The 17959-nt window shown below is 47.5% G+C and overlaps 1 protein-coding gene and 1 long non-coding RNA gene across 5 annotated transcripts in view; one reads left to right on the top strand and one right to left on the bottom strand.

The window, feature by feature from the left end:
• LOC146861683 (uncharacterized) overlaps positions 1–17959 on the top strand; it is a 311367-nt gene that overhangs the window by 115766 nt on the left and 177642 nt on the right. The gene's annotated exons all lie outside the window — the stretch shown is intronic.
• On the bottom strand, positions 17342–17804 carry LOC146861684 (uncharacterized). Its single transcript, XR_014979014.1, has 3 exons — positions 17676–17804; positions 17510–17583; positions 17342–17410 (listed from the first exon to the last, which is right to left on the bottom strand). It is a non-coding gene; the product is annotated as an uncharacterized LOC146861684 (long non-coding RNA).

Raw genomic sequence — 17959 nt, 5'->3', positions numbered from 1 at the left:
TTGCAGAGCCCGAAGGGCATTACCAGATATTCGAACAGGCCGAATCTTGTTTTGAAAGCCGTCTTCCACTCATCCCCCTCTCGCATTCGCACCAGGTGGTATGCCCCCCTGAGGTCTAGCTTGGTGTATATTCGCGCTCCTCGCACCTGTTCCAGCAATACCGGGATCAGAGGTAGCGGGTATTGATTTTTGATGGTCATGGCATTGAGGGCACGATAGTCTATGCAACAGCGTAGTTCCCCATTGGCCTTCGGTATAAAGAAGAGGGGGGATGCTGCGGGCGATCTGGAAGGGCGAATGAACCCCAACCGAAGGTAGGTATCAAGATAGTCCCGGAGATGACTGGTTTCTGGGCCCGTGAGAGCGTACACCCGGCTACACGGAACAGCGGCTCCCGGGGTGAGGTCGATCCTACAGTCGTATTCGCGATGTGGAGGGAGAACCTCGGCTTTCTGCTTATCAAACACTCCTTTGTAGTGGTGGTAACAAGGAGGGAGCTCCACGTCCTTCTCTGCAGCTGTAGCTACATGGTGAGCCTGTGGTTCGTTGAAATCTGGAGTGGCCTCACGGCGTTGACACCGTGTGCGGCAAAAGAGGGAGCAGAAGGTTACAGAGTTGGAAGCCCAATGTATCTGGGGCTCGTGACGACGTAACCAAGGCAATCCAAGGATAAGATGGCATCGGGGTGCTTGGATGATGTTAAACGCGAGTCTCTCGCTATGGTCTTCTCCTATGGACACCTTTAAGGAGGGCGTGGTATACCTTATGGGGCCGGATTCCAGCTCCTTGCCGTCCACTGCATAGACGAGTTCAGGGGTGTCTTTCGCCACCAGCGGTATCCCCAACCGGTGGGCTTCGTGGTCATCCATGAAACAGCCCGTTGCTCCAGAGTCAATCATGGCCCGTACATGGTGGGTTTTGGGACCTATAGCGAGGAGCACGGTTAGATAGAAGTGGTCTGGCTCTATGGAGGTGTTTGCGTCCAGAGAAGGGATGTAATGACAGCTCGAAGGGGCCCCTTCTTGCTCCTTCAAGCGTTCAGGTTTCCCACCGGTCCAGTGTTGGTTACGGTGGCTGTTTGTCCCACCTGAGGCCGGCGGTTCTTTGGGCGGACGGGGCATTCCCTCAGGAAATGGCCTTTCTTGCCACAATACAAACAGAGACCCTGTGTGCGCCGGTGGTCTCTTTCGCTGAGGGTCAGGGACGCTCTCACCGCTCCGATGTCCATGGGTACGGGTCTCGGGGAGGTTGGTTCCAGCAAGCGAGGGTGTTCGAAGGACAGGGGTGTTTTATCCTTGCGCTTGTTTTCCCCTTTTCGTACTCTGAGCCGGTATTCCAATCGAGAGGCCAGTTCGATCATGGCCGAGCATGTGCTGGGCTGGGGATCTATCTGTGCGATAACATCCTTCAGGTCCTCGGTGAGACCTCGATAGAAGATAGCAGTCTGCTTCTGTTCGGGCCAATCCGTTTCCGCCACCAATCGTCGGAAGCTATTGACGTACCCCAGAAAATCCGAACTCTGTTGGCGTAGCTCAAGGAGGTCTCGATCCGCAGAGAAGGTATCCGCCCGACGGTCGAAGGTCTTCTCAAACTCCTGACGAAAGGTGTCCCAGTCATACAGGAGTGCGTCGTCCCGGCGAACGATGGGGACAGCCCATTGCGCCGCTTCTCCTGTCAAGTAGGAAATCAGAAACGCCACTCTGGCCTGGTTCGTGAGGAACAATTTGGGCTTGCAGTGGAAGTGCAAGAGCACCTGGGTCAGGAAGACTTGGACCTTCTGGATATCTCCCTGGAATCTCTCCGGAGGGGCCAACGGAACGTGTGAAGGCATTTCCACCACTACTGGCGGGGTCGAGGATGGGAGTACCGGCCCAGCGTCAAACGGGTTTCGTTGGAGGCGGTCCAGTCGTGTATGCAAGGCTGCGGTTTCCGCTCGTGACGTTGCTAACTCCAGCTGGATTTGCGCTAAAGCAGCCAACACGTCGTCCAATGTGGACATTGTAAGCGATCAGTGCTATCAAGAGGAGAGGTAATTTTGTGGGCCTATGATTCTGTCACGGGTATCTGCGAGCTCCTCCTCGGGATGGCACTGATGCTAAATAAGGCCCCCCTCCCATCCGTCCCCAGCCCGGAGTATGTATGAGACACGCGGACTAGGGGGACGGGTGAGCGAGGGAAAACGGGACAGGAACAGCCGGGAAAGCGAGACCTAGAAGAGAAGATGCACAGAGTGAGAAGAGGAACGTGGAACCCCGCACCCTTCCCGACGGCTCTTGAATAGTGGAATAACCCCGGTACCTTCGTGCTGTAGGCGGAAGTCTCGAGGGTCCCTTCAACCAGAAGATACTGGGAACCGAGTGGCGCTACCACTTCCACGCTCGGAACTCCGTGAGCGGAGGAGCGCCAGCCAGGAAGGTTCTCTCCTCCTCACTTTTCCCAAGGAGGAAGGAAGTGGGGCGAAAGCTCGGTTTTCACTCGTTGGTTGAGAGGGGTGGACAAACAGTAAACAAAAGTAACCAGAAGGAGTTGCGGGTATTTCCCGATAGAGATGTTCGCGCTGCTACTCACATACTCACGATTCTGCCGTGAGTAGAGGAGCGCACTCTGAGGAGTTGACAAGCCCGGAAATCCGTGGGCGTAGAGGTAGAACGGGGAGTCCGTCTGGTTGTTAGCCGTTAAGGTAACGGCGGAGTGTGGATTCGGAAGAGGGGCGTCTACAAGGGTTGAAGATAGAACCGGAGACGCACACCTCTCCACGAAGGCGTCGAGATGTCGTCGGCACTGGAGGGCAAAGGCTGCAAGGGCCGCGGGGAGCTCAGGAACTCTGTAGAGGAGTGCGGGCTGGGAACCGCGTAGGTCGGCAGCCGGGGAGCCGTAGATGAATGTAGGAATCATAGGCAACGCCCCCGGGATGTTTGCGGTCTTTTATAGGCCGACAGGAGATTACGTGATCGGGTGGCCGCGTTGCCTCTGGGACCTGTAGTTCTTCCGGGCCCGCTGTGGCGGGGTCGGTGCGCTCGGATCGTGACACTCAGATGTCTGGAATGCCAATCCGCTACCTGGTTGGCTTGGCCCGGCAGGTACTCCGCCGTCACCGAAATTTGGTGTGCCAAGCAATACTCCCAAAATTCCTTCGCGAGATTCGCCAAGGCCCAGGACTGGGGACCTCCCAGTCGATTGACATAACGGACCGCTGAAACGTTGTCCATCTTCAAAAGCACACACGCGGTCGCTTGACGCTTGGTCCAACAACGGACAGCGAACGAACCCGCCAAAAGTTCCAAAGCGTTGATATGTAACTTCTGCTCCTCTGACGACCAAACGCCGCCTGTAGAAAAATCTCCGCACCAGGCACCCCATCCGGACCTGCTTGCGTCCGATTCTATGACTAAATCCGGTGCCGAGCCGAAGATTGCACGGCCGTTCCAGGCCTCCATGTGTGTCAACCACCATGACATTACCTCTTTGGCCTCCTCCGACAGGGGGACTGCCTGGTCGTACGAAAGCCCCCTTCTGAGATGATGCGCCTTTAGGCGCTGCAAGGCCCGATAATGAAGGGGTCCCGGAAAGATTGCCTGGATGGAGGAGGAAAGAAGTCCTACTACCCGGGCAATCTGACGGAGGGAGGTTTGGGGTCTGGAGATGGTCTGCCGCAAAGTATGGCGGATTTTGGCCATCTTGCGAGATTGGAGGCTCAAGGAGGCCTGAACGGAATCCACGACGAAACTGAGAAAGACCAGACTGCGCGTCGGTGTTAGGACCGACTTCGTCCCGTTGATGACAAACCCCAGGCTCTCTAAGAGGGAAACCGTCTGCTGCAATTGAGCCGTCAGCTTCAGGGGGCACTGCGCCATGAGAAGGATGCCGTCTAAGTATACAATCATCCTGATTCCTTGCCCCCTCAAAAACTCTATCACAGGATGAAGCACCTTTGTGAAGCACCAAGGTTCGGAAGAAAGCCCGAACGGAAGGGCAGTGAACTCGTACACCTGGCCCCGCCAGAGAAACTGGAGAAATCTGCGATGGGGAGGATGGACCGGAACCACCAGATACGCATCCTTGAGGTCCAGCCTCACCATCCAATCGTGCGGCAGGAGTACATCTCGAAGAAGATGGATCCCCTCCATCTTGAAATGCCGGTAGACCAACCACCCGTTGAACTCTTTGAGGTTGATCACCGGACGCCGCCCCCCATCGGTCTTCTCGACCAAAAAAAATATTGCTGAGGAAACCGTGTGGGTGCAGAGCTGATCGACAGATGGCTCCCTTCCTGAGCAGGGCGGATACCTCCTCGTCGATCAGCTGCGCATCGGGGGCGGAAAAAACAATGGGCCGTGGGAATTCTGTCTGAACAGGCAAGTCGCACTTGCTCTGCTTGCATGACACTCACCGCTTGATTGGCCTCCGCCGGAATTGTTCTTAAAGCCACCACGGCCCCGGAAGCGTTGACCTCTGGTAGGGTAGAAGTTGTTGTAATTGGCCGAGGAGTTGTACTGCCCTCGCCCGGAGCCTTGTCCCCTGTTACTAGTCTGCTGACCTCCATGGCCGGTCGCGCGGCCCCTTCCGCGACCGGCCCCTTGGGAAAAACGAGTTTGGAAAACTCTTTTAATGCTGGATTGGGCCTTATCTAAGGAGGTGAAAGTGGCCACGAATTTCCCCAATTCTTTCACAAAGGGATCCCCAAAGAGGCCCCCTTGAGCCACAGCACCTGCCTCGGAAGATGCTAAATCGCCCAGTTTTGGGTCGAGTTTGATCAGTAATGAACGTCGGCGTTCCGTTGATAGGGCGCAATTTGCATTCCCCATAAAGATTATCGCCCTTTGCGCCCAGTTAGAAAGCACCTCGGGGGAAATAGTAGAGCCCGTGACTTTTGCCTCCTCCGCCATATCAAGAATCTTGGTCATAGGACCTATGGCATCCAAAAGCTTATCCTGGCACGATCGCCAGGATCGGTCTATACCCTTGCGGGGGTCCTTCACATACTTAGCTAGGAAGGTAGCCATTTTCGAGTCTAACTCGGGCGTAAGGGCTACCTTCCCCTCCAAAGTGGGGCGCGGACACTCCGCTCTGAGACATCCCCGTGCTTCCTTCTCTAGAGGCTTGCGGAGGCGTCCCGCCACGAACCTGGCCACCTTGTCCCCCGGAGCCCAGGCTGCGGAGCGCGGATGCATGATCTCATCCGGATCCAGCATACCTGTATCATCCTGGGGCAATGTGCCCGCGGAACTGGCCGGACGCCAAGAACGCGAAGACCCCTCCTCGTCATCGGTATCCACCGGGGAACCCCCAGTCTGGGACGGCGAGGGAGGGGCGGTGGGAACTGCGGGCACCAGCGGTGGGGGAGGCGCTGAAGGTGGTGGACCGGACTTAGCCAAGAAAGCCTGCCTCAAGCGTTCAAAGGCGTCCTTGTCCACTCCCTGCGACTCCTCCGTGCCGCCCTCCCTACATACTTTCTTGGGGGACGGGCCAACCTCCTCAGGTAAAGGACCTGGTGCCGGAGAAGGAGCCCCCCGATGGGCCTGCGCTAACCTAGCGCATTCCGCCACTATGCGGTTAGACAGGCGTTCCTCCATAGGGGCTACCACCTCATTAACACACCTAAAGATAGAACTATCTACCGCTTCAAAGAAATCGTCGTCCAGAGGTAAGTACTGCGCCCCCTCTTCCTCCTCATAATAGTTCCCCTGCTCCATACTGCCCCCAGATAACTGCAAGGCAATGCCGTAACCTCAGAGGCGTGGAACCACGTAACAGGTAAGCAACAACTCAGGCTAAGACCAAACGGGGAAGCAGCCACAACAGACAAAGTCTGTACCAGGGTCAAACGTGTACTGGCAGTGCCAGGACGATTTTGGGCAGATCTAATGAACTGCAAGGTTCTAAGTGCGGCCTAGCCGCTGTGGGTAGCACACACACCCCAAGTGCCCAGGCCCTCAGCAACTGACAAGGCCACACCGCCACCCAGCGCGCTGTCAAAGTAAAAGTGCTCAACCTGCCCTCAGGCGATTACGGGGCTCGGAGACCTCCGTTTATAAATACGGACCCTTGCGGGCGTAGAATGCCAAAAATGCGGGACAATACTGACCCCGAAGGGCGTCTTGGTGAGGCGGCAGGGGGACAGGCTCCGGCGGACCCGACTCTCTCCGCGCGGCTCCCTTTGAATAGACAGCCGCGCCGAGAGCAACGAGACGCACGGGCTCCCCCTAGCGGCCAGCAAAGGCCGCCGCAGGTGGAACGGCCGCGAAAGGAGCGAAATAAACGCTCCCGCGGCCGTAAAGGGACTCTGTGAAGTGAAACAATACCCTCACAAAATAATACAATCGAGTCCCTAAACTCTAAACCCACCAAAACGTCAACAGCACACAGAAACTCAAACAATCCCCGAGAAATAAGAAAGGGACTTAACTGACTGCCCAGCAGCGAAGAAAGAGGAGGGTTTCACGGAATGGAGGAGCTTTCTAAGGAGTTATGGACAGCGTGAAAGGACTTGGACGCTGGGTTATCCCATGGTCTGATGGGAGTTGATGTTTTCAGAATGAACTTTTCGGATTGTTCTCTGGTGACCAAAGGATGTTTTTTTCCTGTTCTGGTTGTAAAGTCACTCTTGTTCTGCTTTTCTGGCTGCTGTGTGTTTTGCATAATAATAAAGCGGAGAAAGGAAAAGCATAATCGGAGCCTCCGGTCCTGCCATAGAATCCTAGCACGGCTTCTATTCTCTCAACCAATCAAACTTGGGTTCACACTGTTCATTTAACCAATACTAGCGCAGCTTCTTTCTGATGTCAGTATTACTCCTTACTACTGACCCCTCCTTTTCAAATTTGCGTCAGTCACACACCCGCTGTTTCAACCAATCCCAGCGCGGCTCACTGTGACATCAGTAGAACTCTGCCAACTGGCCCTCCTTTCGCAAGGTAATACGAAACTTATTCTTCTTTAAATTTGTATTTAAATTCTCGTTAATAACAACATAATAACATTCGCTACTCTGTCTGTTCCTCTAAACCCAAAGGATAGATTATTTCTTTTGCTACGAGTAAGACCTTCTGCATACTCTTCATATTCCGCGAGCAAACATTTTCGCTTACTCATTCCAGCTCAGACAAACCTGATGCTCCTTCGGTGTTACACTTTCTAGGTGATATAACACTAAAGTTTCACCAGTGAACTCCTTACTATCAATTACTCTCACTTTCATAAGGAAAATACTCCCTAGTTTAGCACTGGTAGCTCTGCATAGCTTCGCAGCACTTTTCTAACAGACGAGTAACCTCACTGCAGTGTTGCTTCTATTTACCACCCGCTATTCATTTCCCGGGAATTTCCAGACGACATAAAACAGGACAGTAACGGTTTTGTTATAACATAAATCAATAATCAAATACTTATCACCAAATTAGTCAATAATAACCATAGCTCTGCTACCAGAAAAACTTATCCAGCGGTAAACCAGCCTCAAATACTCAAATACCATACACTCACCTGGGCCCATAAACACATTCACCCTCACTCAGGCCAGTTATTACCCACTGGAGTCAATTTATATATTTTCTTTCTGAGATTAGTTATTTGTCATTCCTAACTAACCTTTCACTGATCAAAAAGTTATTTTCTCTGGTCAATGGACCATTATTTGAACTAGTTGATGGTGAAATGACATATATTAAAATTCTTTCTGCAATATAAATGACCACAGACTCGGGAAAATGTTAAATGCTTTATCTTAATTAATTTTAGGTGAGCCAAACTCAAAGTACAGTACAGTCTCCATCTCCTAAAGAATGAAAATTCTTTTGGCAAGAATTTACACTGACGATACTCAGAAAAGAGAGGATAGAGAGAGCTGTACAATTGCGAATACACAGACATATATTTACCTAAATCAGTGTGAAACCAACCCCTTGGCCAAGGAGCTGGGAAGGGTCCCCTGGGGAAAGGTCAGGAGACAAAGGTTTCAGGATTCAGGACAGGTTTCAGGACAGGATAAGGTGACCTCTTCTAGATCCGACGCCTGCTTCGCACCCCTCTCTGACACTATCTTCTTCCTCGATTCTTCCGCGATCTTCTAATTCATTTTGCTCAGATCAATAATTCTGCAATTTGATTCTTCTTCAGCATTTGTTCATCAATCCGACAGCATCCTGAGCTCTACAGCATTCAGCAAATCTCTGTCTAACTAACTAACTAAAGTTACCGCAATTATACCCTTCTAAAGTCATGTACCACCCATTAATGTTTCAGTTTCCTAAAACTCCTAATTCTGGAAACAGTAATGGCGCTGTCAAGCGCCTGGAAACAGTAATAGCGCTGTGAAGCATGGGGAGGGGCGCCAGCGCTGCGGCTTGTGACATTCCAGAGCCCAGGCTGCTCTGGGCACTCGTCTGCGGCGGGTGCTGTAACAGCGCTGGTGGTAATAGGCCCATCACGCACATATCAGCTCTCCAGCGCTCCAATTTTCATGTCGTAAATGCAGTTGCAGAGTTTCTCGTAAGAGGACGGCTAGCAGGCCTGTAGGCTGTAGAACTGCTTGCGATCGGTGAAGGGCATATTTTTGCAGCTGGGTGGTGGTAGGGTTTTAGCATGGGAGGCACGGCTTATGGTGTTGGGTCTATTTTGATGGTGGGTCTAGTGGGCACAAGTTTTTATCAGTATGAGCTTTGCCCCAGGAGTAGCCAGAAAATTAAATTACCTCTCCCCCACCTCCCCACTTTGAACTAAACCTCTGATGGCACCAAGCAAGCAAAGTGAGTGAGCCCAACCCTCCCTAAAAGAGCTCCATTTTCTCTTCCATCCAACTATCTATCCATTCATCATTTTACACTTCCATTCACCAGCTATCCACTATTTCACCTTTACATTTTGTCATCCATTCATTTTTTCAACCATCATTCAATCTTTCCATATTCCATCCTCCCCTCTGCCATTCATCAGTCTATCCGTTCATCCACTCTGCCATCTATCCTTCCACCTATCCACCCTGCCATCCACCCATCCTCCCATCATGCATCATTCCATTCTGCAATCCATCCATCCATCTATCCACTCTGCCATCCAGCTATGCAACTTCTCTGCCTGCAATCCATACAACCTGTCTGCCTGCCATCCTTCCATTCACCCATCCATCTTCCATCCATCCACATACCCATCCATCATTCATTCATCCACTTGCCATCCACCCATCCATCCAATTGTCCATCCACTCGGCCATCCATTCAGTTGTCTGTTTACCCACTCATCCATCCATTCTTTTACTCTGTCATCCTTTCACCTGTCCATCCACCTATCCATCACTCATCCATCCTTTTACTCCACCATCCGTTCACCTGTCTGTTCACCTATCCATTCACTCATCCTTTCACCCATTCATTCATCAGCTCACTTATTCATTCACTCATCTATCATTTATCCATACATCCTTTTACCCCTTGCTACCATTCAATATTGGTTCCATCTTTCCCTCGTCTATTTACCCATCTTTTATTCTTCCTTGCTCCTGTTTACTCTTCGATTGAGGCTGTATTTCTTGTGAGCGACATTTATCAGCTTCCACCGCTGCCGAGGCTCATAAAGCAGGTGTTCACAGCGCTTCTGCTTTGTCCTGAAATTACTGATTGGTTCCCTTGTGTGGGGATGAAAAGACTGATTAGAAGTGTGAAAGACGTAGCTGCGCATTGGATTGATCCACTGGATTTGTGTTACTGCAATGGCTGCACAAAATACAAACCGAATTATATGCAAGTTTATTGAAACTGTTGGGAACAGGTGACAACTGAAGGTCTAAAGGCACTTTGGTAAGAGCAGAAATATGGCACCAGAGGAAGTTTGAATTCGAAGAGCCTATACAAAATGGGCTATACTTTTACACTGTTAAGGTGGCATGCTTTTATAATGTCACTTGAAGACCAGCATGACATGTATGTGCTCTTTGGTACACACAGGGCCACCCACATAGGCCAGTAAAACACTTTTAAATCTTGACATTTCAAAATAGTTAACATTTCTGTTTCCCAGTTTAAGCCGGTAGGGGCTGAGCTCACTTTTTGAATCACCTTTCAGTGGAATGCAGTCAAAACAATGTCAAAGTAGCTTTCTTTGAAAAAGAGTGGTTGTGTCAACCACAACTTGTATTCTTCAGGTCAGGGGGGGCTCCCAGGGGCACCTTGGGTGGGGCTAACATATACTTGAGGGGTAAGTGATTGAGTGTCAGCAGTGCAAGCGCACAGTAACCGTGCTGAACGCTTCTATACTTCAACCCGTGTCTCATTGATAGTGTGTTAGCTGTTTAGGTCGAGCCTGGGCAGCACATGCGCTGCTCTGCGAGGCATGCTGTATTCAAGTATGGACTTGAAGCTTGCCCACTCCCCCATTTTTTTCATTGGCTTGTGTCATAGTCCCTTGTAAATGGCTTCTGAATCGTTAATAGGCTAGTTAGTCCCTCCTTAGTACTGCCTTGTCTTCATTTGCAACCTCCCATGATGACGGGCCCTTTTACTTCTGTTGTTACACGGTATGTCTTATTTAGTCTGTAAGCACTATTTACTTTCTTTAGTTTCTCCTACTGCAGGCACGACATGCTTTCCTGCAACATTCAGCGCGCCACGTGCGCTTTCACTTTCCAAGCAGCCCGGGACAATGGCAGCCGCTTCTTTGAATTGAAATCGGTCTCGCATTTACAAGAGTTTCAGCTATTAGCATTGTAAATGACAATGTATTTTATTTATGTGTTCATTATCAAACCAGATAAATAAAAGGCATTGTCATTTACAATGCCAATAGCTTAAACTCTCGCAAATTGGAGACCTATTGCATTGCAAATGCTTGTTTTTTTTATTGTTTTTCCGATTTGTGTTTTTCAAAGAGCCTGTCGAAGGTGCAGGATGATTGAAGCAACCAATTCTCATTGCTCCAGATTTAGGAGTAGGGTTTGATAACTGAATCTTTTGGAACTCCGTACTCCACCCCCATCCCTCTCTCATTCAGAATAGAACTGCTTTTGTTCACATCATCAACCCAATCCTCCAAAGGTTTGTAGATCTGGACCAGTGTCATTAGAGGCTTTCTGCTTGCTGCTCGCGGCAGAGATTTTATCTTAGCTACCTGAAAACCTGTAACTAAGCATGTCCGTGCTGTCCGCTAGATTATTATTCCTTTTGATGAGTTTCTGTAGGCTTAAACTCGGTTTTTGTTGTTTCTCACTTTGTGGTTTCCCTTGCTGATCAGAACCTGACAGTGCTACTGTCAAGGTCAAATTAGTGGCCTTATATACCTTTTGTGTCATCCTGACCAACCCTCTTTATTCAGGTCGTCTATAGAAGCATGATTCTTAAAGTGCCTGCTGCATTTGTTTCTAGCGAACCAATTATTGTTCAGCAGTGGGATTTAAATTTAGTGTTGAGCTTGCTCATGGCATCACAGTTTGAACATATGCACAGTTGTTCTTTTGGCCTACTAACTCTTAAGATTGAATCCTGGGTAGTGATTACTTCAGCCCATAGGGGAAGCAAGTTACAGACCATGTATTTTTGTATCTACGTATATGATATTTATATAGCACAAAGTTAGCTGTAAGTTAACAGAACGCTGTGTAAGGCCCAAGGCTAAGAAACAGTCAAAGCGTTTTTGGAGGAGTGGCTAGGTTCTAATAGCTCATGTTTTACATCATGATTCAGCAGTCTTTAAAGAAGTGTATCTTCATCTCTTCTGTAAATTGAAGCAGGGTTGGGGCAGTCCTGACAGACACTGGGAAGTTGCTCAGTATCTTGGGTGCATAGATGAGAAAGGCATGTTCCGTTGTGTTTTTTTAAATTTTTCACTTTAGTCTGATGGTGCCTTTAGTCCTGGTGTGGAGTGGTGAGCATGCCAACCAGATTGGGCAGGGGTGCCTCCTGTGATGGCTTTGTAGATGCTCCTGCTGGTTTTGAAGAGGGTGCAGGATGACAAAGGCAGCCAGTGAAGTTCTGTCTCAGTGGGAGTGATGTAATGTTTCTTTAGAGCTTTGATGACGCATGCTGCTGCATATAGGCTGATACGATGCCCCTATGTGAGGTCCTGTGTGGACTTTGCCGAGGCATGGAGCAGGGCATTGCCATGATCGTAATGCTTTTGGGGAGCAGTGGCTTGACATTCTTAAATAGAGAGAACGGGTAACAGTCCATGCTAGTTTTATTGATGATGTGCTACTATAGGGTGGGACTGTGCATTGGAGTAAAGTTGGGGTTTCAGTCAAAGTTTGTGTTGTTGCACCCGTTTTGAACTAGTGTTTGCTTGTTGTTCTTGATGAACAGTAGGAATTCTGTTTTAGTTGGGGTTAAACTTCGGGCAGGTGCAGACATCCAGGTTTGGATGAGGTACAAGCTTTGTTTTCGGTGCTAGATTTCTAGAGCTGAGGAACCTTCAATTACTGTTGTGTCTTAACAGCATATTGGTGAATTGTGAAGTTGTTGTCTTTGAATAGAACCCAACAGGGCTCCATGTAGAGGTTGATAAGACTGAGGAGGAGATGGAACCGTAAGAACTCAGTAAGTGATTGGGATCTACTCGGACCTGGAGGTACCCATGTGAGCGACCAGGTGTCACTTTGATTGATACAAGGAGAAACAGTGAACAATGTTTCCAGTGAATGCCATTTGAGACTCCAGAGTGCGGATGAGGTTGGGGTGGTCAGCAGTGTTAAGGGCAGATGAGAGGTCCAATAATATCATCTATGGTTTGCAAAGTAGCTGTCTCTGTGCGCAATCTGAAGCTGAATTGAGAGCAGGGTCAAGATGGTGTTGGTATGATTTTTAGTTTTGAATAGGCTGCTTTTCCGATGATTTTTGCCAATAAAGGGTAGATGAGTGGGGGGTGGTAGTTGGAAAAGTCTTACTTGTCTATTGTGGGTTTCTTCAGGAGTCCCCTGAGAAAATGTTTTGAGTGAGCCAAGTCTGGCCGGCTTTCTTGCCCTGCTTCCTACATTCTTGCCCATCTTTTCTACCAAAAGTTGTGTTTGCATTCCACATGGCTCAGTCTATAACCATTCCATCCTTTTTATTTCCTCCTCATCCTCCTGAGGAGGAGAAGCAATAGCATTGACTGAACCCGAGGCATGCATGTCTTTATTGACCACACAAGGCAGTACCAGGTTATCAACAGGTTTGACTGGATTTAAGAAAGGCAAAGTGGTTGGCAAGCATACTATTCAGAATTGGGTCAGCCTTTGTATAAAGATATCCTACACTTTGGCCCAAACAAATCCTCAGGCTAGCATTCAGGTTCACTCCATGAAATGGCAGCTTTTATTGCACTTGCCAGGGGCGTCCAGCCATACCTTTAAATAAACATTACTGTCTTACAGCTCAGAGAACAGTGACAGGTGTTTATTTCGCAAGGGCTGTGTTGCATGACTTCCTAAATGGTTGGTTAATCAGCATTACTCAATTCCACCTTCTGTTTTGGGGTGAGGGAGTGTTGGGGAGGAATGGATGGGTAGGAAATTGCCTTGGGATTCATTAATAAAGTGAGAAATCACAGGAAAAAGTATCTATCAGAAGAAAAAGTTATTTACCTTCAGTATGATACTATATCCATCTGCATATTCTTCGATGCCCTCCCTCCTCCTCTTGTGAGAATTGGCAGTTCATAATAAGGTCCCAGATCTGCTGTTTATCATCTGCTGGTGTTATACTCTCTGTTTGTCTCTACATGTCATGTTTTGGCATGCGAAAAATGTAAGGAACTGAGACGGTACACAAGATGACACCTCAAAAAATCCAATATCTTCCACATTCTGGGCAGAAGGAGCCTTGTCTGGAGTAATCTGGCAATACCGGGCACCACTGAAGAGCTGTGGCATTATAGTGCATTCTCAAACTTGGCTACCTTTCGGTCAGATTTGGGAGCACCATAAAACAAGGGTCTGTTTTTATTAGATTATGTGAGATTAGTAGAGAGTTTTTTCAATGTTTAACTAAAAAGTGGTTTACATAGGTGAATGTGAAGGCAAAATCAGTTTTGGTGTGGAAAATCTTTGTAGTGTCTTATGTGTACGGATGGGTGTGCAGACGGTCTTTCAGTTGTTTTTCTTTGCATTCATTTGTAGGTTGGCCAGTCCTCAGCTGGAGAAAAGTGTTTTTTATGAATTCATCGTATAGATAATCTAAGTAGATTATTATGATGCAATATTGTGTCAATGAGTGTATGGTATGTGTATTCTTGTTTTATTGGGATGTTTCCAGGGTTTGTGTTGATATGGTGGAGGTGTTTCCAATGTTTATGTTAGTGCGGTGGATGACAGTGCTGTACGTTTTTGGAGTAGTGTGCCAACAATTTGACTTGGGTACCATGTCCTGCATGGGTGTGTATTAGGGTGGTGACTAGTGTGTGAAGTTTGAGGACAGCCGTTTGAAGATTCTCCCGGAAGGGTGCTGTGTAATGATATGATATTGTTGAGTGTAGGGTTCTGCTTGATATCAAATGAAACCCGGATTATAAGATATCAGAAATGTGTTGGTTATGTAGTTGGTAAGGACTGTCTACAATGTAATAATTGGGTAGATAAGTCTTTGGGTCGGTTGGTATGTGCTTCCTAAATAAACAGCTATTCTCTGTTCCTTAGTTGCTTATGCGCGTATCTGATGTTAGGCATTGCCTCCTAAAGAAGTAGATATTGCTCTTGTAAGAGAGAAGAAAGGAAAATAAGCACGACAGCCACATAGAGTGCAGCAATGCAGAGTTAGAATCATTACTACATGGCTAGTTGAAGTAGTGCCATCTATGTATAAAGAGTGTGATTTAGAGATGACATTGTCCAATGAGTAATGTTTGAGTGATATGGATGTTTTTTTTACATCTAAATCCATTGAAAGCTAGTCAGGCTGCCCTTTGGAAATATAGACAAAGAAAGGCAATGTGAACCCCTTGTTTGGTTGAGGCCAGATCATGAGAGGTTCCACGGTGTAACTTCCGGCCACACCTGAAGAGACATCCAAGTAATCGGTGTAGGTGAACAAACGCACCTTGTCCCCATCTCTGCCAGAGAGGTGAAGGAAGACCAAAACCATGAGAGAACAGGAGATGATAAAACCCCAACTTTATAGATCTTAAATCCTTCTTCCCTCATGCCTCCCCTGAGATAACCAAAGCAAGTAGCCCCAGTATACTGGTAGGGGTTTTCACCCCCATAATGCCTGCCTATTCCAGGGACATGCTACAGCCCATTAAAGGTGGGCATGGGTAAAAGACTGACATAGTGGTGCAGATCTGAAAGGCAGAGGAAGTCTTATCGTCCTTGCCCTCCTCAGTCCTACTGCAGATTAAGGCAGATGTGGGACAGCCGTCAAAAATGGGTGCATTGGTGCCAAAGGCAACTACAGCTTCTGGGACATCCACCACTTTTTTACAGATGCCCCTCTCTGCCATTGAAGCTTAAAATTTACTCCAGCAGTGTCCTCGTACCAGTTAATCTCTCCTGACCCCAAGGCCAGCACTAAACTAATCCTAATCAAATTTCAGAAGTCCCCCTTAAGTATTTTGTCTAGCCTCAAAAGTTGCAGAGAGCATGTAGTGGAGACTCCACAAGTAGAGCACCGAAGAAAGTTTGCATAATCCAAGATGATGTGAATATTCACTATGGGGCTACTAACTCCTCTCCCTTTACTCCAACACATGCTGGCAGGCCATAATAGGCCGTGTGATATCACTTTACCCATGGCCAAGCAGCATGTGTGTGTGCAAGACATAAGGAAAGAAGAAGTGAACCATAACACAGCTCATTTCTCTGTCATAACTGAGCAACTTTTCAACAAACCGGACCAACCATCCTTGACCTGAAGGCCTTGATCCTCAGACTAACCTCCCATTTAGGATTATCCCCAGCCATCTGATACATTTTATTCTTTTTAGAAAGATCTTTTATTGCAAGAAAAGCAACCAGAATAACAGTGACAGTAAGCATTACACAATGTAGCATAAACACACAATTCTGTAAACTCGAACCCCCGCCAGCCCCTAAAACTCCCTCGCCCCCTACCCTCCATCGGTTCACAGGGCAGCATTAGGGTCGGGACACCCTGAACCCCCAGGATTAAAACCAGCACTGTCAATACCATTTGATACTTTTGAAGAATCGTAGCACCTCTTTAACTGCCCACTGTCCCAGCATACTTCGAGAGAGAGAGTTCTCTCACCATCACATCCACTGTGACCGTACAACACCAAAGCAAGACTTGTACTCTTGGGCTACCATTTTCACCCCACTTAAAGCACAGCTGTTGTATCTAGTTGAAAGTGTCTCAAAATGTGCATCCCAGCAACAGTAAAGTTCAGGTCTAAAACTACAGAGTATAGGAATGGGGATAGAGGCCATAGCATGTGATGAAGCAAGGATTTAGGAAACAGGATCAATATCTTAATTTAAACACACATAACCAGCATAACTCTTGTAAGCAAAATTAATTAGAAAATTTATTTTTATAACACATATTTAATGGTTTTGGATAAAAATTTGGAGTTCATTTTTGAATTCAACATACATATATAGGAATAATCACAGTTATTTAATTGTTGTATATATGCAAATGATGAAACAGGGATGACATACATGGTCTCCACAAGATGAACATCAAAGAATACAAAATATAGAAACATCACATTCAAAATCACAATATTCGCAATCTGTTGAACAATTAATTCAATGTATCAATGGCCTTGTGGAAACATATGTTTCCACAGTCCTACGCGCGTTTCGGCATGTGCCTTCGTCAGGGGGCCATACAATTTGTTCGCCAGTGCCTAAATAAAATATAGACAGCTATCAAGAGTATGCTTAATCATCTAATGAATACAATCAAAAATTACTACCTAATGCCCATACTTCACATCTTGTATGTAGCATTTTAAATAGAAAAACATTTAAAATCACTAGCCAACTTTTCATATTTAGGGGTCTCTTAACGTGAGCTAAAAAATGTTTTACACCTTAAAAAACCATCACCAAAAGTGAATGCGTGTCGAGTATCTATATAGCTCCAATATACAAAAAGAAAAACCAAAGATTTTTGAGAAATAGTCACTTAAAATAGAAAGAAAGAACAAGCAGATGGATATACGCAAATGAAAGTCAAATTGAATAAGAGTGGTAGTAACTCACAAATTCGGTCTGAAGAAGTAAAAAAAGCGTTAACGCATCAGTGGTGCTTCACAACGACTCTAACACCCACTATGCACCTACAGTTACTAACTGTTGAGAAAGAAGGAGATTATTGTGCAATTGGTATATTAAAACGGTTGTGGATGCAAATAGAGCCTGAATTGCAAAAATATGAGACCGACCTGTGTTCAAACGGTCGTCTCTTCTTTTCGGACCGTGGTGCGCTTGTTTAGTATAGGCGCTTCATGTGCAAGCAATCAAATGGGACTTGACAAATGCGGTTTTCTAAAAAATAAAGAATACGGCCGGGTATAAAGAATGATGCGAACAATTGTTTAAAAGTAGGTTCACCAGTGATATGGCAAAAATGGCATCGCGGCTTACCTCAAATGGGGTCCAGGTTATCGTAAATTTTGATAGAGGGATAGTTGGAGCTTAGTCTTTGGAGGTCAAGTTATCTAAAAATACGGAGAGCAACCTGTTACATTTGGCGCTTGGGTATAAACCATGCCTGCGAGTAGAGTCATCAGTTAGATGGGGATAGACTTACTAGAGTATAAATGAAGGCTCGACTGAAAAATTCGTCATTCTTGGGTCCGTTAAGGTAGAAGTCGTCTCCTGCAGCTCCCGACAATCCGGCAGGAGAGGTGGGAGCATGGACTCGGAATGCGTGTTAAATAGATGAGTTCCAGGAGTGCGGGGCCAGAGATGTAGGCACTTCCGCTGTGTAGAAGGATGGACTGCCAACTGCAGACGTCACTGAGGTAGGGGAAACGCGGTGGCCATCTTGAAAGGGGTGACTGATAAAGAAAGCGTAATATAAAATACAGAATT

Source organism: Triturus cristatus, chromosome 3_1 (genome assembly GCF_964204655.1).
Source record: "Triturus cristatus chromosome 3_1, aTriCri1.1, whole genome shotgun sequence".
Taxonomy (NCBI): Eukaryota; Metazoa; Chordata; class Amphibia; order Caudata; family Salamandridae; genus Triturus; species Triturus cristatus.
Note: the sequence above shows the minus strand (reverse complement) of the source record. Positions and strands in the feature narration are given on the sequence as shown.